The 26,645-nt window shown below is 47.1% G+C and overlaps 1 protein-coding gene across 2 annotated transcripts in view; it reads right to left on the bottom strand.

The window, feature by feature from the left end:
* Positions 1–26,645, bottom strand: part of pde8a (phosphodiesterase 8A) — a 130,232-nt gene that overhangs the window by 78,899 nt on the left and 24,688 nt on the right. The gene's annotated exons all lie outside the window — the stretch shown is intronic.

Raw genomic sequence — 26,645 nt, forward strand, 5'->3', positions numbered from 1 at the left:
TAGATATGTTGCTCTGTGCTACAGTAGATATGTTGCTCTGTGCTACAGTAGATATGTTGCTCTGTGCTACAGCTGTATATGTTGCTCTGTACTACAGTAGATATGTTGCTCTGTGCTACAGTAGATATGTTGCTCTGTGCTACAGTAGATATGTTGCTCTGTGCTACAGTAGATATGTTGCTCTGTACTACAGCTGTATATACTGCTCTGTGCTACAGTAGATATGTTGCTCTGTGCTACAGTAGATATGTTGCTCTGTGCTACAGTAGATATGTTGCTCTGTGCTACAGTAGATATGTTGCTCTGTGCTACAGTAGATATGTTGCTCTGTACTACAGCTGTATATACTGCTCTGTGCTACAGTAGATATGTTGCTCTGTACTACAGTAGATATGTTGCTCTGTGCTACAGTAGATATGTTGCTCTGTGCTACAGTAGATATGTTGCTCTGTGCTACAGTAGATATGTTGCTCTGTGCTACAGTAGATATGTTGCTCTGTGCTACAGTCGATATGTTGCTCTGTACTACAACTGTATATACTGCTCTGTGCTACAGTAGATATGTTGCTCTGTGCTACAGTAGATATGTTGCTCTGTACTACAGTAGATATGTTGCTCTGTGCTACAGTAGATATGTTGCTCTGTGCTACAGTAGATATGTTGCTCTGTGCTACAGTAGATATGTTGCTCTGTGCTACAGTAGATATGTTGCTCTGTGCTACAGCTGGATATTGTGACGAGCCTGGTGGTGTTCTGACTCGTCACGGTTAAAAAACAAACAAATTCAAATGTCCACACAAGTGCAATATCAATCAATAATAATATGTATTGATTTACAGGCAGAATAATAGTATGTTGGGCAGATAGACTGGTCGTAATACAGTCCGATGGTCAAAACACAAAAATAGGCTCTCGTACAAAAAAGGGATTGTTCAATACTCAAGAGTAGTCGTCTGGTCCAGGGTCAGTACACAAGGGGGTTTCTCAGCCAGTCTAGGGTCCAGTACACAATGAACACCTTCTCGCCTTCACCTCTCCTCTCACTACCTCTCACCTCGCAAAACTCCGTACACAACAATCTCTCTCTCAATACAATAACTCCAACCTCACCTCCACTCAACTCTCTCTATCCAAGTGTATTTGTAGTGTGTGTGTCTGGGGTGTGTGCGTGTGAGATGTGGGTGAACTAATGATGCACAGGTGTGTTCTATCAGTACTAATCAGCTACCTAATTGTTTCCACTCCTTCCGTGGCAGTAATATCTCCCGTCCTTCACATATCCATGAGAGGCGGGGTGATATCTGCCACAATATGCTACTCTGTGCTACAGCTGGAAATGCTACTCTGTGCTACAGCTATAGATGCTACTCTGTGCTACAGCTATAGATGCTACTCTGTGCTACAGCTGGAGATGCTACTCTGTGCTACAGCTAGAGATGCTACTCTGTGCTACAGCTATAGATGCTACTCTGTGCTACAGCTAGAGATGCTACTCTGTGCTACAGCTGGAGATGCTACTCTGTGCTACAGCTGGAGATGCTACTCTGTGCTACAGCTATAGATGCTACTCTGTGCTACAGTTAGAGATGCTACTCTGTGCTACAGCTAGAGATGCTACTCTGTGCTACAGCTGGAGATGCTACTCTGTGCTACAGCTATAGATGCTACTCTGTGCTACAGTTAGAGATGCTGCTCTGTGCTACAGCTATAGATGCTACTCTGTGCTACAGCTGGAGATGCTACTCTGTGCTACAGCTATAGATGCTACTCTGTGCTACAGCTAGAGGTGCTACTCTGTGCTACAGCTGGAGATGCTACTCTGTGCTACAGCTAGAGATGCTACTCTGTGCTACAGCTAGAGGTGCTACTCTGTGCTACAGCTAGAGGTGCTGCTCTGTGCTACAGTTAGAGATGCTACTCTGTGCTACAGTTAGAGATGCTACTCTGTGCTACAGCTAGAGATGCTACTCTGTGCTACAGCTATAGATGCTACTCTGTGCTACAGCTAGAGATGCTACTCTGTGCTACAGCTAGAGATGCTACTCTGTGCTACAGCTAGAGATGCTACTCTGTGCTACAGTTAGAGATGCTACTCTGTGCTACAGCTAGAGGTGCTACTCTGTGCTACAGCTATAGATGCTACTCTGTGCTACAGCTAGAGATGCTACTCTGTGCTACAGCTAGAGGTGCTGCTCTGTGCTACAGTTAGAGATGCTACTCTGTGCTACTACAGCTCAAGTTCAAGTTCTTTAATAGTTGTCATACAGAAGTACAGAATACTTTCATACAAAATGCTTCTTACTGTTACGCTCCAGAGACTGTGCTAGACAAGATAGTATCAAATAACATAATATAGCATGTAATTTAGAAGAAGAAAATGAGGTCACAGTGTTCGGTATAGACATATGTACAATGTTCTGAGTTACCATATAATATACAATACTATGCAGTGTACTAATGTACAGTACTATCTAGTGCAAAGCAGAAATGGGATGAGGTACAATTTAGGTACAATTTACAGTAAGGTGTACGAGTTGTAGTGCAATCCTTCATCAATAAATATAAAGTGTGGGGAGTGGGTGCTACAGTGTGTTTGTTTAAAGTGGGTGTGTGCTATAAAGTGTGTGGAGTGGGTGCTACAGTGTGTTTGTTTAAAGTGAGTGTGTGCGTGTGGATGTGTGTGCTATGTGCGTTTGGTGGTTGTTGTTGTGTAGTGTTCATTCATTGTTCGTTTAGCAGCCTGATGGCCTGGGGATAGAAGCTTCTTCTGAGTCTTTCTGTGCTCGCCTTGAGACTCCGGTATCGCTTGCCTGACCGCAGCAGTTCAAAGAGGCAGTTGTTCGGGTGACTGGAGTCTTTAATGATTCTCTTAGCCTTGCCCTTGCAACGCTTGTTGTAAATGTTCTGGAGGGTGGGGAGCCCCCCTCCAATTGTGCGTTCGGCTGAACGTGTCACTCTTTGTAGTCTGCTTCGGTCTTGTGCAGTGCTATTCCCAAACCAGGAGGTGATGTTGCCGGTCAAGATGCTCTCTATTGTACATGAGTAGAAGTTCTTAAGGATCTTCTGACTGACTTGGAACTTCCTTAGGCGCCTGAGGAAGTAGAGGCGTTGTCGTGCCTTCTTCACAACACTGTCAATGTGTGTGGTCCATGTCAAGTCCTCGGATATGTAGGCTCCGAGGTACTTAAAGCTGTTGACTCTCTCAACCGGTGCCCCGTCGATGCTGAGGGGGCTGTAGTCCTTGACCCCCGACCTCCTGAAGTCCACAATCATCTCCTTTGTTTTGCTGACGTTCAGGGAGAGGCTGTTTTCCTGGCACCATCCCGCCAGGACCTTGACCTCTTCCAGGTAGGCCCTCTCGTCGTTGGCAGAGATCAGGCCCACCACCACTGTGTCGTCAGCAAATTTGATGATTGTATTGCTACTCCGCTGAGCCACACAGTCGTGTGTGTACAGGGGGTAGAGGAGGGGACTCAGAACACAGCCCTGGGGGGCCCCTATGTTGAGGGTGATGGATGAGGAGGTGCAGTTGCCTGCTCTCACCACCTGGGGTCTGCCAGTCAGGAAGTCCAAGACCCACTGGCAGAGGTCATAGTTCAAGCCCAGGTCCCTGAGCTTGGCTATGAGTATGGAGGGGACTATGGTATTGAATGCCGAGCTGTAGTCGATGAATAGCATTCTCACATAGTTCCCCTGCCTCTTGTCCAGGTGTGATGCTGCTGTGTGCAGCACATGGGCTATGGCGTCCTCCGTGGACCTGTTGGGGCGGTATGCAAATTGCAGGGGGTCCATGTTGATGGGGAGGGAGGAGCAGATGTAGCCCTTTACTAGCTTCTCAAAGCACTTCATGGCTATGGAGGTGAGAGCTACAGGGCGGTAGTCGTTGAGGCAAGCAGGCTTGGATTTTTTGGGTACAGGGATAATAGTGGACTTTATAGATAGATGCTACTCTGTGCTACAGCTATAGATGCTACTCTGTGCTACAGCTATAGATGCTACTCTGTGTTACAGCTATAGATGCTACTCTGTGCTACAGCTATAGATGCTACTCTGTGCTACAGCTAGAGATGCTACTCTGTGCTACAGTTAGAGATGCTACTCTGTGCTACAGTTTGAGATGCTACTCTGTGCTACAGTTAGAGATGCTACTCTGGGGGCGGTCGGATGGCATAGCGGAGATTGCGCTCGTCACCAATGCAAGAGGCTGCGGTCTCGACTCCCGGAGTCAGCATTGCCCTGCGGCTTGGGCCGATCGTCATACTAACTCGTTTGGCTGAGTTAGCGGGAGGGAAGTCGAGGGTGGTAATCTGGCGTTGTGGACAGCGACGCCTACAGGTCAGGTCTGGGCGCCTGCTCAGCGAAAGGCAGGAAGTGGTGAAGGCAGCGTGACCTCCCACGCGTTACGCTTCACCAATGAGAGTCCTCGCTGCCAGGTGAGAAGAGAGCCGCTGGCTGTCTCCACATGTGTCGGAGGAAGCATGTGGTGGACTTCAGGGTTCACTTGTACCGACCAGTAGGAGGAACATGCGCACAACAAACAGGTAGGGGAGGGGGGGAATTGGCATAACGACTAAATTGGGATGGGGAGAAAAAATTGAAAATCAGGCGGAGAAAAAGAGAATAACAAAAAGAATAAAAAAAAGAGATGCTACTCTGTGCTACAGTTAGAGAGGCTGCTTTCCCTCATGACCAGTACGTGAACGGCCGTTTTTGCACCACCCTCTCCATGGTGCTGAATATGCTGTTGCGGATTTACTAAACTTGTGTTTTGGGAGAGGTAAGTGCCCAGTAACAGCTATGATGACATAATTTCTATGTTGTGTTCTGCAGTGTTTCTGCTGCTTAGCCATTGACCTACTTAGTCTACTGCTTTAATTAGTAATACTTATATTTAGATCAAATGCTTTATACATTATGTAAACCTTATTCTTAAATATTGTAGTATCCATGTTTGTTTTCATTGATTGCTAAGAACATTCACGTCCAAACACGAGTCGGGTAATTCCGACACACACACACACACACACACACACACACACACACACACACACACACACACACACACACACACACACACACACACACACACACACACACACACACACACACACACACACACACACACACACACACACACACAGATACCATTTTCAAGTCATTCAGTAATGGGCTACATTTTATCAAAGCATCAACAAATCAAATGTGTAATCTTTTTCTTTTCATTATTAACAGTCACTATGGCGTTCATCAATATGAAGTCTGGTCATAGCTAGAAAGACAAGTATTGCTCAGAACCCCTAGATCTACAGATCATGTTCAAATTACATATCATATGAAATGATGCAGGATTTTAAGCAAGTGTAGCATATTATGAAGGAAAGGAAGAGAATACTAGACCAACTAGACTAACTCTATCATTTAAATCATACTTTCACAAAAAAGGAAAGCATAATATTTCCTTTCCACTTTGATAGAATAGAGTACTCTGCATTGAACACATTCTGAAATTAGTCCATAGTGCAATAAAAAAACGTGGCGTTTCCATGATCTGGACTGGTGCCTGGACTGTATGTCTGTGTGGTGGTGTGTCTGTGTGTGTAGATTAAGATTTCCAAAGTGCAGAGCAGGGAGGACAACATGAGTTCACCTCACTGTATGCTGTGTGTGCAGCATGCCGAGTGTGTTTGACGTCAGAGGAGACGCCGCGTGTCACTGTGCTGAGACGTGCCCGCATACCCCGTCTGTATTTGCGCCAGTGTGTACGTGTGTGTGGTCTGTGCGTCACCGTGCCGACGAGAGCAACCGAGGCCTCGCTCTGCTGCATTTCCTGCCGACAGAACATGTGATGAGGGTTAGAGAGACCGACTGGGAAAGAGAGCCCTGCTCAGAGCCCTAAAACACTCTGCAGGGACACAACGGAGAGAGAGAAAGAGAGAGAGAGAGGAAGAGAGAGAGAGAGAGTGGGAGGGGGAGAGAAAGTGGGAGAGACAGCGGAAAGAGAAGAAGAAAGAATGAGGTGGAGAGAGATAAAGCAAAAAAGACAGAGAGAAAGAGAGAGAAAGGGAGGGGAGAAGAGGGGGAGAGTGAGAGAGGGGGGACGAGGGGGAGAGAAAGAGGGGGGGGGGGAGGAGAGAGAGAAAGAGGGAAAGAGAGAGGGAAGCATGCATGCACTTTCACTTATTGGTGCCAATGGATGAGAGACAGGTAGGCAAGCACATCCATGAGTCAACTCATCACATTACTGCAGATACTATATATATATATATATATGACAGACTCTATGCAACTACAAAGGACAGGCAACATTACAACCTCCTCCTGTAAATAAATGCATGCAAACACAGGCCAAAGGCCAGAACATGTACAACTGAAGATAAAACGGAAAACCCATTTCTCAACACTGAGTGGCAAAAAGCAGAGAAGATGGTGTAAATTAATTAAACAAATGAATGAAGTGTGTGAACAGACACGCGGGGAGCGGAGCATTCACTTCGCTGTTCACCTTCAAAGTATTTCTGTCTTTATCCAGATTACCCTGAAATCCCCATCTAATACCAGGACAATCCTAAGCCCCGGGGCAGCCCTCTCACTAAAACCTCTCTATGCTCTTACACCTTTCTTCCATTTATTCCTCTGTCTCTCCAACCAGCCCCCCCCCCCCCCCCTCCATCCAGCCAAACACAAGTTTACTTTCTACTTCCGTTTCACTTTTTAGTTCACTCAGTCGATCCGACTCCTGCTCACATGCACCTCGAATATACTGCCCGCCGTGAGCCGTCTCACCTCTTCCCTCTCGCTCCAACAGCCACCCTAAACCCCTTAACTGTATCCATCTCCATCTGCGCATGTTGCCCCGTCGCTATTGCACTATGATACATGATCTGCTGTTCGCCGGGCATGAGCCGGCACTCGTCTACCCTCTCTCCTTCCTCGCCCCGGCTCCTTCCAGGTAAGGTCAGGGGCCACCGAGGCAAGAGAGACGACACGCTATTTCAGTCTAATTGGGACAAATCCCACTCCTATGACACTGCGGCATAATCTTACCGGAGAACCTTCCATGGCGATCCGCCCCCCACTCCTCTTCGGGCCTTCTTCCCAAGACATCACAGCGAGGCAGGTGGAGTACGGATACGACGGCGCACATTGAGATAAGTTTGGCCTCGACGGGAGACCACTGGTGTCTATTTTAAATCAAACAGGCTGCCGGACCCATGCCCTGCTGAATAATCTCAATAATCACACCTGCTCTCCAGCCTAAAGAGAGGATTAGTATTAGTAATATGCTCATTGCACACGCACCGGCCAATTCCAGCTACACTGCTACTACTCCAGTCCGTTCATCTGGTCCTGAGCAGCTTACTGTAGATCTATTGAGAAAACCAGGAGTGGACTCTGGGCTCCGTCCTGAGCTGGCCATGAGACACAGCATTGGACAGCCCTCCCTGGACAACCTTCCATGGACAGCCCTCCTTGGACTTCCCCGCCTCTTCATCTGCTAAAAGTGGAGCACTGATGTCACCGTCGCATGAGGGATCAGTGAGTGACATGAGCTGAAGTACTAGGCTAGGTTTTGGCACACAATCAAACATCTCACACAGACACAGACACGTGTGCTCGCACACACACACACACACACACACACGCACACGTCGCACACGCACACACACACACACACACACACACACCTCTCTACTCTTTAAATCCTCCAAGAAGGCCTGATGTCTTCCAGGAAAAGTCTGTTCTGACTGACCATTGTTAGAAAGAATGAGAAGACCAATGCAACGTTGTTTACACACAACATAATCAAAAGGTAGAATGTGTAATGTCATCAAACATTTGGTATTGCACTTTGTTTACATTTTTTGTTTTGGTCTGGGTTGGAGTTGAGTGGGGATAGGGGGGGGGGGTTGCTATTGCAGGCCATACCTCGGGCTTTGCCAAGAGAGAAATTCACAGTATAATAAGATATCATTTAGCTATAAATATAGCTATAGTAGTAACTTATAGTAGACATTTCTCCAGACCGCTCTTGGCTGAACATGAGGTGTGGCCAGCAATAGCAACCCCCCCCCCCCCCTATCCCCACTCAACTCCAACCCACATATTAGACCAAAACAAAAATGTAAACAAAGTGTTCCTGAAAAACACATTTTCTTTAAATGGTGAGGTCCACACTGTCTTTCAGATTACAGGATTTTTACCAATTTCATCACCAGAGTTTCAGATTACAATATCCTAATTTGAAAGTAAACATTTAACATTTAAACTCAGCACAATAGCAAATTCTTTTATTTTTTTTACTTTTTTTTTTTTTTGAATGGAAAATAGTTCAGTTTAATTTTTTTTTTACTTTGGTTGATTGGTTAGATAGATAGGTTAATAGAGTTTTGCTCAAAAACATATCTTAATGTGGCCATACTTTAAGAATATTGATAGCAACAGTGCAGATATATTCCTTTCTAAAGAGACACTCCCCCTTCTAAACAATCAGAGAAGCTCAGAGGACATTTAGTTGGAATAAGCACTTTGTGGTTAAATCTACATGGTCCTCATTCAACACAGTCCGGCAATGAGGACCATGTAGAGTAGACTAACACTAAGCACTACATGTTGTGCTTATTCCAACTACATTCCCCTTGAGCTCCTCTGATTGGTTAGAAGGGGGAGCCTCTCTGTGAAACGTTAGAATGGAATATCTCTGCACTGCTGCTACACTGATCAATGAAACTCACTCACAGTAGACTTCTAGAATTCTAACGCAAACAATCTTACACATTGTAGCTGTAATATCAAAGGGCTTTGGTGCAGCAAAGATTGTGATGGATTGAGAGACTGACTGCCACATCTATTTCCAATGTACCATTCAATTCACCCTTCTACACCTGCCCTGTATCTTTCTAGTTTTACGAGCATGTTATTGCTTGAATATGACCTTTTTGCAATACTCTTAACATTAGAATTAAATTGTCAAGTACTCTAAATTAGCCAGATTCCAGGAAAAGTGTTGGAGTCAATGTTGGAGAGTTACTTTGGCCAGTTAGGAACAACACTAAACCTTAGAAGGCTTTGTGAATATAGGGCAGGTTTATCCATTTCATTTTGTTAAGCTCAAGTACAGCCCCAGAAGTATCGCGTATTAAGCGCTTTGAGATACCTAATGTAAAGGCGCTATATAAAATCAATTTATTATTATTATTATTATTATCGTTACTGCTTTCAAAATGCTTTCAAATGACCAATTTACCAATCAATCAGTTGGTTTAGGTGACATTTTTAACCTTAAAAGGATCTGTGGACATACAGTACCTGCAGGTTTAAAATGATCTGTGGACATACCTGCAGCTTTAGTGTTTCAGAATCCTGTACTGTTAATAGCAGTTCCATAGTGTGCTCTTGCTGCTTAGAGACAGTAGTGTAATGAAGCGTGAAAAGGGCCAAAGTACTCCAGTAAGCACAGGCTTTTTAGAGGGTTACAATTGTGCGTCAGACATACTCACTGTCACAGCTGTGACGCTCCAGTACTAACCCCGTCTACCCCTCCCCCTAGTCACTCCTCTTGTGTTTCCACCCAGGTCCTGCAGATGTCCTCATGTGTCTCCCACGTGTGTTCCTGTCTCCAAGTCCTACACCAGCTGTTTGTTATCTGTCATCACCCCAGCTGTTGTCTATTAGTCATTCCATTCCATTCCCCCAGTCAGTCTTTGCTCGTACTGTACTTCAATCTGTTTTTGTGTAGTTCTGTCTTCCTGTCTATTTGTTAGTGTAGTCAGCCTGTTGTCTTCTTGTATCTGCTGGCTGCCCTACATTAAATATACCCCTTGGATTTTACTTGTCATCTGCCTGCACTTACTGTACGAGCCATGACAGACCCAGTGGACATGGCCCAGTGACTCCAGCTCATCTCTACCCCTCCAGCTGGTCATGCCGTTTGGACTCACCAACGCACCTGCAGTGTTCCAGGTTGTTGTAAATGATGTACTCTGTGACAAGCTCGACTGTTTTATGTTTGTCTACTTAAACGACAGCCTGCTATTTTCCAGGTCCCAGCATGAAGCATGTGAAGCATGTGAAATAAGTTCTCTATTGGCTGCTGGAGAACCAGATGTTTGTGAAAGCAGATAAATGTGAGTTCCATGTGTCAAAGTGGTGGTGGACTGGCCAGTCCCACCCACCTTCTCTGAAACAGTTACATTGGTGTCTGGGTGTTTGCCAAATCCAGCGCTTCATCTGGAACTACAGCTCTATAGTGGCCCCTCCGACTGCCCTCACCTCCCTCTTTCATCTGGACCCCTGAAGCTGAAAAGACTTTTCGCAAGCTTAAACATTGGTTCACCTATGCCTCCATTCTGGTTCATCCTGACCCATCTCTCCCCTTCATTGTGTAAGCCAACACATCAGATGTGGGGGTGGGAGCCATCCTGTATTAGCACTCATCCAAAGATCACAAACCCCACCCTTGTGCCTTTTACTCTCATCGCCTGTCCCAACGTTGATAAAAGGGAGTTGCTGGCCGTCAATTTGGCCTTGGAGGAATGTAGACACTGGAGGGAGCTGAGCAGCCATTCATGGTTTGGACAGACTACAAGTACCTGGCCTACATCCCGACGGCTAAGCGGCTAAATTCCCTTCAAGCTAGGCCATGCCATTAATGGACCTGCTGGTCGCTTGTTTGTGCCCGACTCTGTCCATCCCCATGTCCTCCAGTGGGGCCACTCATCCAACTTCACCCGTCACCCTGGCATCACCCGCACACTGTCATTCCTGCGCCAGCGGTTCTGGTAGCCCACCATGGAAAAATACACCTAATAATTAATCTCTGCCTGTCCTGTCTATGTACCAAACAAGACCCCCCACCATCCTCCCTCTGGTCTCCTGCAGCCCACTCCTGTCCCTCATCGTCCCTGGTCCCATATCTCCCTGGACTTTGTGACAGGTCTGCCCCCCTCCGACAGAAACACAACCATCCTGACTGTCGTCAACCGGTCTTCCACGTTTGCCCACTTTGTCCCTCTGCCCAAACTGCCATCTGCCAACGAAACTGCACAGCCCATGGTCCTACATGTCTTCTGGCCCCATCGTCTCCCTGCTGACGGTCTCTGATCAGGGCCCCTAGTTCATCTTCCAGTTCTGGAAGGCCTTCTGCTCCCTCATCGGTTCCTCAGTCAGCCCGTCATCCGGTTTCGACCCTCAGACCAGCCAGTCAGAGCGGGTCAACCAGGATTTGGAGACCTCTCTGCACTGTCCCGCTTCTTCCAACCCTACAGTACCACCTGGAGCAGACAGTTGATCTGGGTGGCATACGCCCACAATACTCTCCCCTGTTCCGCCACTGGTCTGTCCCCATTTCAATGTTCAGGCTTCCAGGTATTGGTTGCAGGCTGACCACCACCATGTTCCTGCCCCTCACCACCACCCTGGTCAAAGAGCCTGGCTCTCTACCTGTGACCTGCCCCTCACTACCACCCTGGTCAAAGAGCCTGGCTCTCTACCTGTGACCTGCCCCTCACCACCACCCTGGTCAAAGAGTCTGGCTCTCTACCTGTGACCTGCCCCTCACCACCACCCTGGTCAAAGAGCCTGGCTCTCTACCTGAGACCTGCCCCTCACCACCACCCTGGTCAAAGAGTCTGGCTCTCTACCTGAGACCTGCCCCTCACCACCACCCTGGTCAAAGAGCCTGGCTCTCTACCTGTGACCTGCCCCTCACTACCACCCTGGTCAAAGAGTCTGGCTCTCTACCTGAGACCTGCCCCTCACTACCACCCTGGTCAAAGAGCCTGGCGCTCTACCTGTGACCTGCCCCTCACCACCACCCTGGTCAAAGAGTCTGGCTCTCTACCTGAGACCTGCCCCTCACTACCACCCTGGTCAAAGAGCCTGGCTCTCTACCTGTGAACCTGTGGTTCTTACACTCACAGCAGGCCTCAATCACTACACAAGGCTCTACAATGGAAGGAAATCAAATGTGCTTCAATATGATATTATGAAAGAAGAGGTTCCTCGAACAGCTCAAATTGGTACAAACTCATAAGCAAGAGAACATCAATACACATCAAGTGTTTTGACACAAAAAAAGCACAACCTATGGTTCCTTTTTTTGCCACCAATAGTGAAAATGTATGGTGTTTTCTTCACCCGTCTACCAGTAGCCGAATTCTGTCCTATATACAGTACTGCATTTAGGGTGAGAGGTAAAGTGACATTTTACAGAAGGATTATATGTTTTTCCAACTAGCCAAATCCATATCCACTAAATGACTGGATGTTGGAATTTCATTACGCCCCCACTATGAGAATGCGCTGGAGCAGGTGACAATGGGTGACCTGAGATGCAATGCTAAGATAGTTTTGGCTAGCAATTTTTTCTTTTTTTAAACTGCCGCTTCTAAATTCTAAATCCCCTACCTTAGAAGAGAGAGGAATCAATATTTGAAGATGTTGTTCAAAGTAAAGAGCCAATGTGAATCACAGACAAAGCTAGTTTAATAACCCATACATGTTTCCCATGCCAAAGGGAAAATTAATGCCCTCCCTTATTTGGGCAGAAAGATTATGACACCCATGAGAGATCTATATTACTAACAACTATGAAGTAAAGTGTGGGATTAGAATCGATTTTAATTCGAAGCTTCGAAATAAAAATAAAAATAAAAAAAGTATTAATATTATTATTATTATTATTATTATTATTATTATTATTATTATTATTATTATTATTATTATTATTATTATTATTTATTTATTTATATGTTGTGGGACTTGTACAGCACTTTGTTCAACTGTGTCAGTGCTGTAAAGTTTTTTTTTATCTACTTTTTTCTCCCATTTTCTATTTTTCTCCCATCCCAATTTCGTATCGTCCAATTCTACCCTCCCCTGTCTCGAACGCTGTTAGGCCATGCCTCCCACAAGCCGGCTGCAATGTGGACAAAGCCTTACATCACGTGTCCCCTCCGGTACTCGAGGAAGCAGCCGTCGCATCTTTTCACCTGCACAGCGCGATCTCTCAGCGGCGGGGGTCTGCGTGGGAGGGACACGCCGCCCCCGTCGCTTCCTGATTCTGCTGCGCAGGCGCACCAACCGACCTGTAGGAGTCGCTGTCCACAACGTCCGATCCCCACCCACCAGCTTCCCACCCCCTAATACTGCCAATTGTATTAGTATGAACGACCAGCCAAGCTGGTAGCAATGCAGAGAGCTGGGCTCGAAACCAGCGTCTCCTGCATTAGTGGCGAGCGCCTTGCCCACTGCGCCACTTAGCCGCCCTAGTGCTGTAAAGTTTAAACCTTTTTAAATCTTAGACAAACTAAACACTTTGCTTTCATGAACTATTTAAGCCGTCATTTGAGGCTTTATAAAAGCAGCACAATGAACACAAATCTGTCAGTGCCGAGTCCGACCTAATCTTAAATAACAAACAGCATTGTTTGTTGTGATTAACAAAGAGAGGCAGAGTTGATTTAGCAAAACAATTAAAATAAAAAATTAAATAAAATATTCATATTATATATTTTTTTTTGCATAATCGAATTTTATTTTCATATTCGAATCCCATGCCCATCGAACGAAGCTTCGAAGCTTCGAAGTATTTAAGACAGCCCTACTCTCCAGTCATGGTGACGGCACACTCACTTCTTCATCTCAACTGTTAAAATCCTGCCTTCTTAATATATACCGTTAGGTCAGGACCCGAATTGGGTCATGGGCCAACTCCTGCTGCGTACCCACGTTACAAGAGTAGTAAAGGTTTTAATGAACCCAGGTCCCAGCGTGAGAGACTTGATTTCTCATTTTGGGTCACAACTCACAAGTAAAATGGTAAAGGTTTTAAAGTAATACTCCACATTTCAGTCCTTCCACAAAGCACTTACAACAGTGTTTTGGTGTCTCAGATACTAAAGCACTTATACCAGGTGTTTCGGTGTTTCCGATACTAAAGCATTTACACCAGTGTTTGTGTTTCAGATACTAAAGCACTTACACCAGTGTTTTGGTGTTTCAGATACTAAAGCATCCTCTGTTTGTTTTTTATCTGTCCCCTGTATTGGTTTTAAATATTGGGTCATTGTTATTTGGTGAGGTCTCTATTGATGTGAAGTATTGTTTTTGTTTTTATATATTGCATCTTGTTTATGTTCCCCGCACACACACACACACGCTCACATAATGCACACTTACATTCACTTCACAAGGACTACAATGGAAACAAGCTCTAGGGCTTTATTGTGTTTTTATCCTTTTGATCAATATTCTTTGTATTGTATTGCACAATCCTTGTTTTATTGCTTCAATAAAGACATCAATCAATCAAAAAGGGCATGTTCTGTTTCGTAATGGCTCTCGCTCGGCGTCACTCTCTGCACTGTACCTCGCTCGTGCACGCGCACTGAATAAAAAATTCCACAATGTACCTTTACATCCCAACATCCGTCTGGCCACACCCCTATCAGCTCACCTACATAAGCAGGGGTGGGGCCACATACTCGCCTCCTTCTTCGCTTTCACCACAAGGAAGTGCCTTCGGTAGATCCCCACTTGACGAGGTTGTTAGTAGAAGAAAGTTGGAAAACAAGAGATACGTTGACATCATATCTTTATTTTCTCTCTCACTATTTTCGAGAAAATACGGCAATATTGTCTTTGTTACTGGAGTGTCTGGAAGATGATGATCATTCTACACCTCCACCGTTTTTTTCGTATTAGGAGTTCACGCCGCTGACATGCCTCCCAACTGCAATCCTCCTTGCTGCGGCTGGATGGGGTAAGATCCTCCAGCAACACAGCTGGACTGTAGGACGCACCGCTGTTGTGAGAAGCGGTGGGTTCCAGGTTTGGTGAGTAATGTTTGCTTGCGAGCACCACTTGTCTGTTAGTGCTATGGGGGCTAGCTGACAATGTTTACGAAAACCGGCCCCAGATTAGGGTCCTTTGTTCAGCCTTTTTAGGCGACGGCGGAGGATCTTGGTTTGAAGCCCATTATAGTCAACTAGTGGGCCACGACCAGTAACTGGTGATCCCAGGATTCTCTGGACGAGTGGATACTTCTCTGTCACCGTATAGGCCCCATCTGTCATATGCAAATGAGAGTATACCCTAAACGAGGAAATGTGGGCATGGATGTTCGTTATCGGAAGATCCATGTTCAAGTCGGCTACAGCCCAGATGGGACTTGTGCTGGCTCCGCCGGATGTATGGTAAAATCACTGTTGTAAACTGTGTTGACATCTCGTTTCTCTTCTCTCTTAAAAGGTGAGGAGGGTTTCAGAACGGCGGCCTGTCTGAGTGTGGCTTGTTATATCGTTGTGTACAAGTTCAGGTGATAGCTGCTTAGCTTGCGTGCTAGTTGTGCCCTACCTGTTAGCCAGTCAGCTGTTAGCTGCGGCGCTAGCCTGTTGTGTCACTAGGCTAGGAAACGTTAGCTTGCTGCTATCGGCCGAGAGCGGCTGTTAGCTTGATGCTACACTGTGGAACATTGCTATGACTATAACATGCCTTGAAACACTGACTACGACGTCATCTTTGACAGAGGATGTTAGTCGAACCTACCCGGAGCCGGCCGGCGAGGACTGCGTCAACAAGGAGAACCGTAGCGGCGGGATGGAGCAGCGACGCTGCCCGTGTCGTCAACACAGATGCTGTGTTTACTATCGGTGCCTTGTTAGAGACTGCAGTTCGCTTGATCTGCGCTCACGGTAGGAAAGGTCCTGACCAGACCTTGAACACTTCTTCTTTCTTTCCCTTCTAAATGTTTTGTAAATAACGATGTTTTCCAAAACGAGTGTTGCTGCACTACATTTAGGATACGACGCGAGTTATGTGTGAATCGTCTTGTCACTGGTATTAGCTTCTCCATGCAAATCGGGTTGTTTGTTACAGATGTGAAAATGATCTGGTTTGTTGTGTTGAGAAACATCATGTGTGTTCATGTACCGTGTACTCACAACTAAGGGGGTTAAACTAACCTATGAAGCTATGCTTAGTGACATATGAGTGAAGAATGAATTCTTTCTCAGCCTGTAATGACAATGAACAGTGTGTTCACATATTAACAGGTTTACCTGTTCAACTGGCCGTATTAAGGGTAAGGTAGGAGGGGTGTTTTCCCCACGGTTCCCTGGGGACTTCCTCACCCTCCTCTCAGACATGTTGTTACAATATATTGTGTCACTGTGTGGTGGGATACGATGTAACCCTTAGCTTGATTGCTGGGGTTGTGCTAAAACTGCTTGAGGAACTGTATTTTCCTAAAAGAAAAGATTGTTTGGTCACTTTTCGTGTGTGCTTAGCAAGGCCTGTGGCCGATACTAATCGAGAATTGTGTATTCTCTCATTATGGAAAAACGGCGTTCCTCTGTAGAGTGTATTGCCATTTTTTGTGGCGGTAAAGGGTTGTGTGTATCTTGTGATCTACAACTGGGTTGGGTTGGCCACAGAAGCACATGTGTAAGTCTGGTACCGGGGCTCTTAAGGGGGCCCTCTCTATTCTGTGTTTTTTCCTTAGTAAAAATCAGATAGCAAGTTAGCACATGAGCTGTGTGAAGCTGTTAGACGCTTCATGTAGCTGACTATGACTGTGTCACTCTTTTTTGTCATTACATCGTATCATGGGTGTGGGGTCGTAAAGGGGTGTACTGGTAATCCTTTCCTCCCCTTTTCTGATTGGTCAGGGGTTAAAACCTCCTGTCCTTCAAGGTTCCTGTCACGTTGCTGTTCGGCATGTTACAGGGTAAGAGGGGGGGGGGGGGGGGGGGGAGTTTCCTGGTCCCACGCCCTGGAATATTGGGCGTGTGCACCGCAGAAATTCCCCCGCCATAGAGTACGTCACTGTGCGCGTCTCTGTTGGTAAGACTTCCGTGTGCTGTTCAGGTCCATATGATGGATCTGTTTCAGGGAGTGGTCAGGGCTCCTCCTCACGAAGCTCCTACTCGGGCCGTCTGTGAGTTAGGACTCTCCTTCCCTGTGAGGGAGCCTCCTCAGAGTTCAGAGCCTCCTCCTCAGATTGTCAAGATGAGTAGAACTTCGAAAAGGAGTTCTGCTCTATTGTGTGTGTATTCGATTCAATTTGATTCGGAGAGCCCTAATCCAAATATTACATAGCTCAATGTTGCAATATATTCTTTTCAATCTATACAGCTCGTGTGGGAAGTCTCTCTGGGGATTTCCGTCTCCTCCCTATGGGAGGGTGGTGGGATGTAAAAATGTAAAAAAAAATTACCCTCAGCCTGCGTCACGAGGGATTCATGTCAGTCTGTGTTCTTTCTTTTTTGAATAAAAAGAGGAAGGTACATGAAGCACGACGGCTCCGTGTCGTTCTCCCAGGCGACTTGGAGGAACAATGTTTGGCGTCTTGATAGACTATCCATTGTCCATGTCTCGACGCATACATAGTGCTGGCTCGGTGTGTTCTGTTCAGGGTCACACAGGGGCTAAGTGCGCCTTGGTTGCTTGTTAAAACAGCGTTTTTATAGGGCAACTGGGATGGAGTTTTGTCTCTTCCGAGCGCCAGTTTACTAGGTTGTCTCGATGAATTCTCGTTCATATCTGGGGGATGTTAACGGAATAGATCTGAACATAGGTAGAGGGGTCTCACGCCCTTGGGGTGGGCCACTGAGCACGGTCTAAATGAGGACCGTCTGGGTGGCGCCCTCTTTTCATGTTTTAGATCGACAGGCATACCTACCCCCTCTCCTGGAGTGGGCAGGTCGGCGTGGTTAGGACACAGGACTGGCCTGGTCACGCTGGTCCAGGTCAGTTAACCCGTTGTCCGCCAGGGATGCAGATCTGCTGTTCTAGTACCCTGAGGGACTTGTGCTTTTTTCGGGGGGGAAAATGCCAGGTCGGTCCGGGTGTCACAGGGTTAGGCGCTATGGAGACCCTTGTTGGGTACATATTGTACTCTGCACTACCGTAATGGCTTACGGCCATGCCAACCTGTACACGCCCGATCTCGTCAGATCTCGGCCGCTATGCAGGTTCGGTCCTGGTTAGTACTTGGTTGGGAGACCTCCTGGGAATACCAAGTGCGGTGTGCTTAGGGCTGGTTCTCCATTCTTTTCGCTCCTCTCTCACGTGTGGCGAAGAGGGGCCTGTTGGGGTGGTCTTGGACCTCCTCTGGTAACCCTGTGCTTCCCGTGCCGCCGGGCCCGGTCCGAAGTAATGTTCGTCGACCCGTAGGCCTGGAATAACCCTTTTTTGAAAACTGAAACACTTGTACTGCGGTATAGCCAGTATGTACCCGCAGGTGTGTTTGAGTTTTTTCTTGAGGGGTTATAGGAACAACCACCGCATTGGGTAACGACAAGGTGGTTGATTCCCTGGTGTGTTGGAGCAGTGTCAACTCCCGGGTTACCCGGTTGAGAGTGTCCCTGCACGTTCATGACGTCTGCCAATCATGTCAGCCTTCTCTGCCTCAACCCCTCTGGGTGGGTTTTTTTTTAAATGGAGGCTTGGTCATGCAACAACGCCAGCATACGCCCCTTCCGCCGGGGGGGGCTGTTCTCAGCTGACTCCTTTGGCGCCTGTCTCGTCCGCAGTGCTCCAGGCTCAGGTTACAGCCTGTTGCCTGGTTTTCCCCGGTGCGCTGCCTGCTTCCGTTGGTTAACCTTTTTTGTGTGCTTACGGCCATGCTGACTGCCTGTTCTGCAGGGTCAGTGTGCCAGGCGGTGTGCTATTGGGGGGAAAGGGCCCGCTCTTGGAGGGGCCTTATCCGAATACGCTGGCGATGTGGGGGGCGGTGTCACTAAGTGACCGCCTGGTGGGGTCTTGATGCCTGGCGTCATTGACCTCTCCGGGCCCCCGTTTTCCAGGGGATCCAGTCCCTTCAGTGGGTCTGGGTCTTCCTTCGCGCTCCGCTGCTACGGCCTTGCCACAGGGTTGGGTTTGCTCTTGACCCCGTGATTCTGGGGGCAGTAACGAGGTTGTTCCTTCCGTTCGTTCCCGGGTGGCATGCGGGTTGTGCGTGTGTGTAGTCGTGGGGTCAGGCCACGGTCTGCTCACCCTGTGCGTTGAGTTGCTTGAGTGCCTCTTCGCACGGTCGGATCCGTCGCCCTCCCATGATCCTCCAATAGGGGGGGTGCCCTCCATTAGGGGGGGTCGGGGGGGCTCGGTCCTCCCTGATCTGATGGTTGTGGGGGGCCTCAGCGGGGTACATTTGTCGGCCGATGGCTCTCGCTCTGCCTCCCTTGTGCAGAGAGTGACGCCGAGCGAGAGCCATTACGAAACAGAACGATAGGTTATAACTATAACCAAGTTCTGTGAGTAATGGTGACGCTCGGCGTCCGACGCCACTGCAGCCCTTGATCTCACCTTGTGGTGAAAGCTTGGGAAGGAGGCGAGTATGTGGCCCCACCCCTGCTTATGTAGGTGAGCTGATAGGGGTGTGGCCAGACGGATGTTGGGATGTAAAGGTACATTGTGGAATTTTTTATTCAGTGCACGAGCGAGGTACAGTGCAGAGAGTGACGCCGAGCGTCACCATTACTCACAGAACTTGGTTATAGTTATAACCTATCGTTTTCTCTCTCAACACAGTCCTTGCTGTTCTTCATACTGGACCTGCATCTCCGGACAGTTAGTCAGTTAAATAAATTAGGCAGTGCAACTAAAGTAAGTTTCAGTATCCAGTATGAAGAACAGTATGGATTAGATAGATCTATGCTGAGAAAGGGTTCTACCAATCGACCGATCATTGTAATTTTTTAATGTCAAGTTTGTAACAAATCGGATAGGCTTCTTAAAACATGGTTTAAGAAGCCCTGATCTAGGTGTACTGGTGAAAGTTCCATTCCAAACACAGGTAGGACCCCAGGCTGTGGCCCCAGCTGAAGCCTAGAGGCCTGAGCCCAGCCAATGCAGCAGCCATGGAGGAGCTGTCTGAAGGGCACTAATAGTCTGAGCCCAGTCACATCCACATTCCTGGGAGCTTCTGATAAGGAAAACAGAGTTTGGCTATAAAGTAAACACTTGCAGTATCTTTTTTCGAAGAATACCATTTCAACAATCTTATAAAGCTATCGCATGCCAACCTTATGATCCCAAGTTCCTAACCTTGAGGGGGAATAGCACACACTTTAAATCCAGCCTTATTTGTGAAGGCTATTTAAAAAACAATTGGAAGGTTTGTTCCAAATAGCACGCTCACCGAAGCCGATCATAAGTGAACAATCTCTTGGAGCTAAAATAAGAGTCTGAGCAGTGAGCACACTCTACATCCAAGATGCAATAATGCTCATCATTTGTTAAATAAGTCAGCTTTTGCTCAATAATGCATGTGCGTGTCTGGGCTCAAACGTCATGTTTCGGATACAGAACTGGAAAGGGCTGTGATCAGTTCAATATCAGAGGCAATGGTATAATTTTTTCATTCATTTATTAAATCCAGATCAAACATAACCGACGGTCAGGAGTGGCCAGTAAAATTGTGTTCAGTTTGACATTTGCTGATGTTAAATGACAAAATCGAAGACAAAACAATATCCCATTTTCTCAAGTTCTATTTTCAACTTCAGAACAAAATGTCAGATTTTTTAAAATTTGTATTCTAAATCGGATATGAGATCATTGAATTATACACGGATACAAAAGGGATACCTATTTCCAACACAACCATGGTCCTCCAGCATTTCAGATTCAGCTATCATTAGGCACTATTTTGTTTCTAGAAAAAAGACAGTGTATTTACGTGCTGGAACCTGCAGTCTATCTGCTGTTTCAAAATGCTGGAGGACTGTCGTTTTTTGGGGGGAATGGGTAACACTTTGCCTGCATGTTGTGGTGTGGATTAAAACTTTTGGTTTTGTGAACCCGTTTCTACCGTTTGCTGCCTGTCTAAAGCTCCTCAGTTCGCTCAAAACCCGGCCAGACCTCAGTAAGTAAGCTTTGCATTGGATACACTCCTAGAAAGTATTTCATACAATTTCCAAAAATCCGAACTATTTCTTTAATCTCCCATAGTGCAAGCACTTTATAAGTCTATAGACCTCTCACGGGTGAAATATTTCCGGCTGCTCCCGTCTCTCCAGAATCTCCTGCAGCTATAGGAAAATGAATGGGCTATTAATAGATCGCTCCTAGCTTCGTCTGTGTTCATGCAGGCTGTGGTTCCAGTGAACAAGGCCTTCTAATAGACATTTCTCTCTGATAAGGCAATTTTGAATTTTGAAGCAGCAGTTAAACGTGCTAGCCAAAACTAGCTTAGCATTGCAGATTAGGTCACCCAATGTCACCAGTGTCACTGCATTCTCTGCAACATCCAGTAATTTGTGTGTGCACTGCAAATTGCAGTGTTAGCAATTTGGCTTTTAGAAATTGGAAAATCCTTTGGTGAAACGCAATTTCCCCATTAACCCCAGATGCAGCATCAAGGACAATATTGCTGGCAAACAGGAAATTAAAACACTGTTCATTTTCACCATAGACCACCACAACATTTCCGGTATTCTGAAATCATGGGAGAGAGAGTGGGGGAGAAAATGAATGAATGTGGATGATAGCCTTGACATTAAGTGGTTGTAGCTACGGCTGTGGGGGTGCTGGAGACATGATCCAATAGTCTTTTATACGCCTGAGTCTCCTGAACACGGAGCGACCAATTCCAAGCCGATCTGCACTTTTCCGCACCTACTACCTAACTCTGCATGTGCAGATTGCCCACGGAGTCTCTCTGGATTGTCCAGTGATCTAGGTTCATCAATCTGCACATCCGTAGTTCGGGAGTAGGTGCGAAAACAGTCCCGAAAGGGACTGTAAATCACGCCAACATCATTGGACGAGCTATGCTCTCCGTGAATCAACAGTCCCTTCTACAATGATGTAAAAATCCTACAATTATTAAGTCTGTTGCGCTGTTCTGCAACAAAACGCTCCTCATACAAGTGTCGCACAGACATTTCAAATTTTCAAAGGTACTCACAGTTGCACAAGGGTTTCGGACAGACGCTAGGGTTTGAAAGCTTGGCAGTGCTAATAATAAATAATACAAATAATTTTTATAAACTTGTCAACACTGCTCAAAACGCTGTTACTTCGGGCTTTGGCTGCCTGGTGCGCCTGCGCTGTGATCATTTTAAAATTATTTAAAATCTCTCAATGCGTGATGTCAGTAAGATCACGAGTTCTGATTCTCTCTCTCACACACACACACACACACACACACACACACACACACACACACACACACACACACACACACACACACACACACACACACACACACACACACACACACACACACACACACACACACACACACACACACACACACACACACACACACACACACACACACACACACACACACACACACACACACACACACACACACACACACACACACACACACACACACACACACACACACACACACACACACACACACACACACACACACACACACACACACACACACACACACACACACACACACACACACACACACACACACACACACACACACACACACACACACGACCTCCATGGCCAATGTCAGCCTCCTAGGACGAAACATGTGGCGAAAAGCTTAAGAGGCAAGCTCACAGAATGGGGAGGTCCTTGGTTCTTCTCCTGACCAGAGAAGCCAAGTCCTCTACTAAACTCCTGAACCTAAATTTGTATTTGATTAGGCAGTCGGATGGCGTAGCGGAGATTGCGCTCGTCACCAATGCAAGAGGCTGCGGTCTCGACTCCCGGAGTCAGCATTGCCTTGCGGCTTGGGCCGATCGTCATACTAACTCGTTTGGCTGAGTTAGCGGGAGGGAAGTCATGGGTGGTAATCTGGCGTTGTGGACAGCGACTCCTACAGGTCAGGTCTGGGCGCCTGCTCAGCGAAAGGCAGGAAATGTGCTGGAAGGCAGCGTGACCTCCCACGCGTTACACTTCACCAATGAGAGTCCTCGCTGCCAGGTGAGAAGAGAGCCACTGGCTGTCTCCACATGTGTCGGAGGAAGCATGTGGTAGACTTCAGGGTTCCCTTGTACCGACCAGTAGGAGGAACATGTGCACAACAACCAGGTAAGGGAGGGGGGGAATTGGCATAACGACTAAATTGGGATGGGGAGAAAAATAGAAAATCAGGCGGAGAAAAAGAGGATTAAAAAAATAAAATTGTATTTGATTAGTAATGATTTAACAATAGATTTTTAGGGGCGGCCTCATGGCGCACCGCATAGTGCCTCGCACACCTACGCGGCCGTCCCGGGTTCGCCTCCCGCTCCCGTCGCATGTCTTCCCCACTCTTCTCCCGTTCACCCTCTCCTTTGTCGGTCATGTCTGACCAGAAAAAAAAGAAGCTGGAAAAATACTAATAAAAAAAGAAATAAAAAGAAAATAAATAGATTTTTATCAACCATGAAGATTTGACCATGTGCATAATTAACCTCTCCAGTTCCACCACAATGACCTATTGAGCTGATGGTTGCAGCTAAAAAAAAAAGGGATGCATGATGATCTATTTGTAAGAGCAGATATAGCCAACAGCTATTTATAACAGCAGATATAGCCTTCTGGTTATCAGAAATGTAAGCAAATCGAAGTCAATAACCTCCAATGAGTAGAGCAAGAAGAAGAGCTGAGTGACTCTCCCAGACAGTCACTGTGTCCTCTACTCTCTGGGACCCCCAGCCTAGTAGACAGTCACTGTGTCCTCTACTCTCTGGGACCCCCAGCCTAGTAGACAGTCACTGTGTCCTCTACTCTCTGGGACCCCCAGACTAGTAGACAGTCACTGTGTCCTCTACTCTCTGGGACCCCCAGCCTAGTAGACAGTCACTGTGTCCTCTACTCTCTGGGACCCCCAGCCTAGTAGACAGTCACTGTGTCCTCTACTCTCTGGGACCCCCAGCCTAGTAGACAGTCACTGTGTCCTCTACTCTCTGGGACCCCCAGCCTAGTAGACAGTCACTGTGTCCTCTACTCTCTGGGACCCCCAGCCTAGTAGACAGTCACTGTGTCCTCTACTCTCTGGGACCCCCAGCCTAGTAGACAGTCACTGTGTCCTCTACTCTCTGGGACCCCCAGCCTAGTAGACAGTCACTGTGTCCTCTACTCTCTGGGACCCCCAGCCTAGTAGGCAGTCACTGTGTCCTCTACTCTCTGGGACCCCCAGACTAGTAGACAGTCACTGTGTCCTCTACTCTCTGGGACCCCCAGACTAGTAGACAGTCACTGTGTCCTCTACTCTCTGGGACCCCCAGCCTAGTAGACAGTCACTGTGTCCTCTACTCTCTGGGACCCCCAGCCTAGTAGGCAGTCACTGTGTCCTCTACTCTCTGGGACCCCCAGCCTAGTAGACAGTCACTGTGTCCTCTACTCTCTGGGACCCCCAGCCTAGTAGACAGTCACTGTGTCCTCTACTCTCTGGGACCCCCAGCCTAGTAGGCAGTCACTGTGTCCTCTACTCTCTGGGACCCCCAGCCTAGTAGACAGTCACTGTGTCCTCTACTCTCTGGGACCCCCAGCCTAGTAGACAGTCACTGTGTCCTCTACTCTCTGGGACCCCCAGCCTAGTAGACAGTCACTGTGTCCTCTACTCTCTGGGACCCCCAGCCTAGTAGACAGTCACTGTGTCCTCTACTCTCTGGGACCCCCAGCCTAGTAGACAGTCACTGTGTCCTCTACTCTCTGGGACCCCCAGACTAGTAGACAGTCACTGTGTCCTCTACTCTCTGGGACCCCCAGCCTAGTAGACAGTCACTGTGTCCTCTACTCTCTGGGACCCCCAGCCTAGTAGGCAGTCACTGTGTCCTCTGCGTTTTGGGACCCCCAGCCTAGTAGACACTAGACAGTCACTGTGTCCTCTGCGTTCTGGGACCCCCAACCTAGTAGACACTAGACACGTCACTGTGTCCTCTATTCTCTGGGACCCCCAGCCTAGTAGACAGTCACTGTATCCTCTTTGCACTGGGCCTCTTCTTGCTTCCTCTCCTCATGGCCTTCAGTGTATGTGCCAGGCCGCCAGCAGAGATAAAGAACCAAGAATGACATGGCAAAATGAAATCGCCCGCTCACTGCCACAGGAGATATAGCCCTGACAGGAAGGGAAGCACAGCATCACGTGTGCCCACTCTACACTTTGTGAACATAAAACACACACCGCGTACAGCTAAAACTGATGTGTAAACAGGTGTGGCCAGCAGAGCGGAGAGACAGGGAGAGAAAGAGAGAGATTGATTTTGAAGTGATTCTGTCATTTCAAATTAATTGAAAAACAAAAATAGAGCTCCACAACCTCAGTGATTAAGCATCGTGTTCAAAAGTAAAATTGTCTGCCAGCATCACACAGAAAGCACTTCTACAACAAGCTGCATTAAAACAAGATCCAAAGGTTTTCCCGTCATACTGTACAGAGTACTGTACATGTACATAAACAAGCGGAATCCTATCCGCAGCTGTTGGAACTTTGACAAAAGCAGGACCACTGAGGTCAACTGAAAGCTAGTATTTCTCTGGGTGTACAGAATTAGAACACTGCTATTATGCATTCCATCATATAGGAGACAGTGGCGATAAGGAGTGTCAATGTAAGGGGGAGATAGGCATTCACTTGCAGTGAATAGGGTGATGTCAAAAAGAAAAAACAAGGGGCTCGTTATGAGAGAAGAACAACACAAAGAGAGGCAGAGGAGCACAGAAACAGAGAGAAAGTGTAATAGAGGGAGAGAGAGAGAGAGCCAATATCAGTCTCCCTCCACTCGGCCAGTAGAAAAAGCACAGTGGATTAATTCATCACCATGCTAAGCCTTTGCCTTCCTCTGGAATAAATTACCCAATGGCTCTCAACTTAGACTAAACACACACACACACGCACACGCACACACACACAATCTCTACTCCACCGGCCAGAGGGCTCAAAAGAGCACACACCAGAAGAGAAAAGTAAGGGACAGAAAACTGTGAGAAGAAAAGTTGCCCAGGTCCCACAGGAAAAGAATATCTCCCGCTATACTGTTTAAAATTTAAATCCCCAATCACTGTTTTGTTTTGAGTTTTTTTTACCATATAATGTGAGATATATTCACATTATATTATTTAAGCATTGGCGTGTAGATGGGGAAATATGTTGTTTGTGTAGACACCTGAATATGTCTAACAATAATTCAATGTGTCTAACCTAATTCCTTGTACTCTACTGTGCTCACTGCTGTGTTCAGGATAACGTTGTGTAAACTCACTGACCCTTCTGATTCTCCACCTCCTAACATTGACATTTAATAGTGGGACATGATACTGGACTGCCGCTAGGGGGAGCTGGTGCGACGTTGGGCAGGGGAGACAACAGGTGAAGAAGTGGCTGGGTGAAGGTGGAACTCTTACAGCGGGACTTCCTCTTCATCGTTTTTCCACAGAAGCAAGCGGTCGCGTAGAGCCGGAGCTCTAGACATTAAGCATGCGGAATATAAACCCAGTCACGAGGCGGGTTAGTAATGTAGTATGCGATAGCTTAGCTTCCAGTTAATGCTAAAGAGACATTGTGAACAAAGAAGCAGACGTGTTACAGCCGGAGAGCGCTGTAGATATTGCACACGTTGCGTTTTAGTTAAAGTATAAGCGACAGGACAGGGGGTCGTCCCGACCCACAGCTTAGCTTCAGTTAGGCCTAGCACCACAGTTTAGCCCGCGTGTCGCTCCACCTCTCCAGGCCAGCAGCGGAC

Source organism: Notolepis coatsorum (genome assembly GCF_963971535.1).
Source record: "Notolepis coatsorum genome assembly, chromosome: 20".
NCBI classification, from domain to species: Eukaryota; Metazoa; Chordata; class Actinopteri; order Aulopiformes; family Paralepididae; genus Notolepis; species Notolepis coatsorum.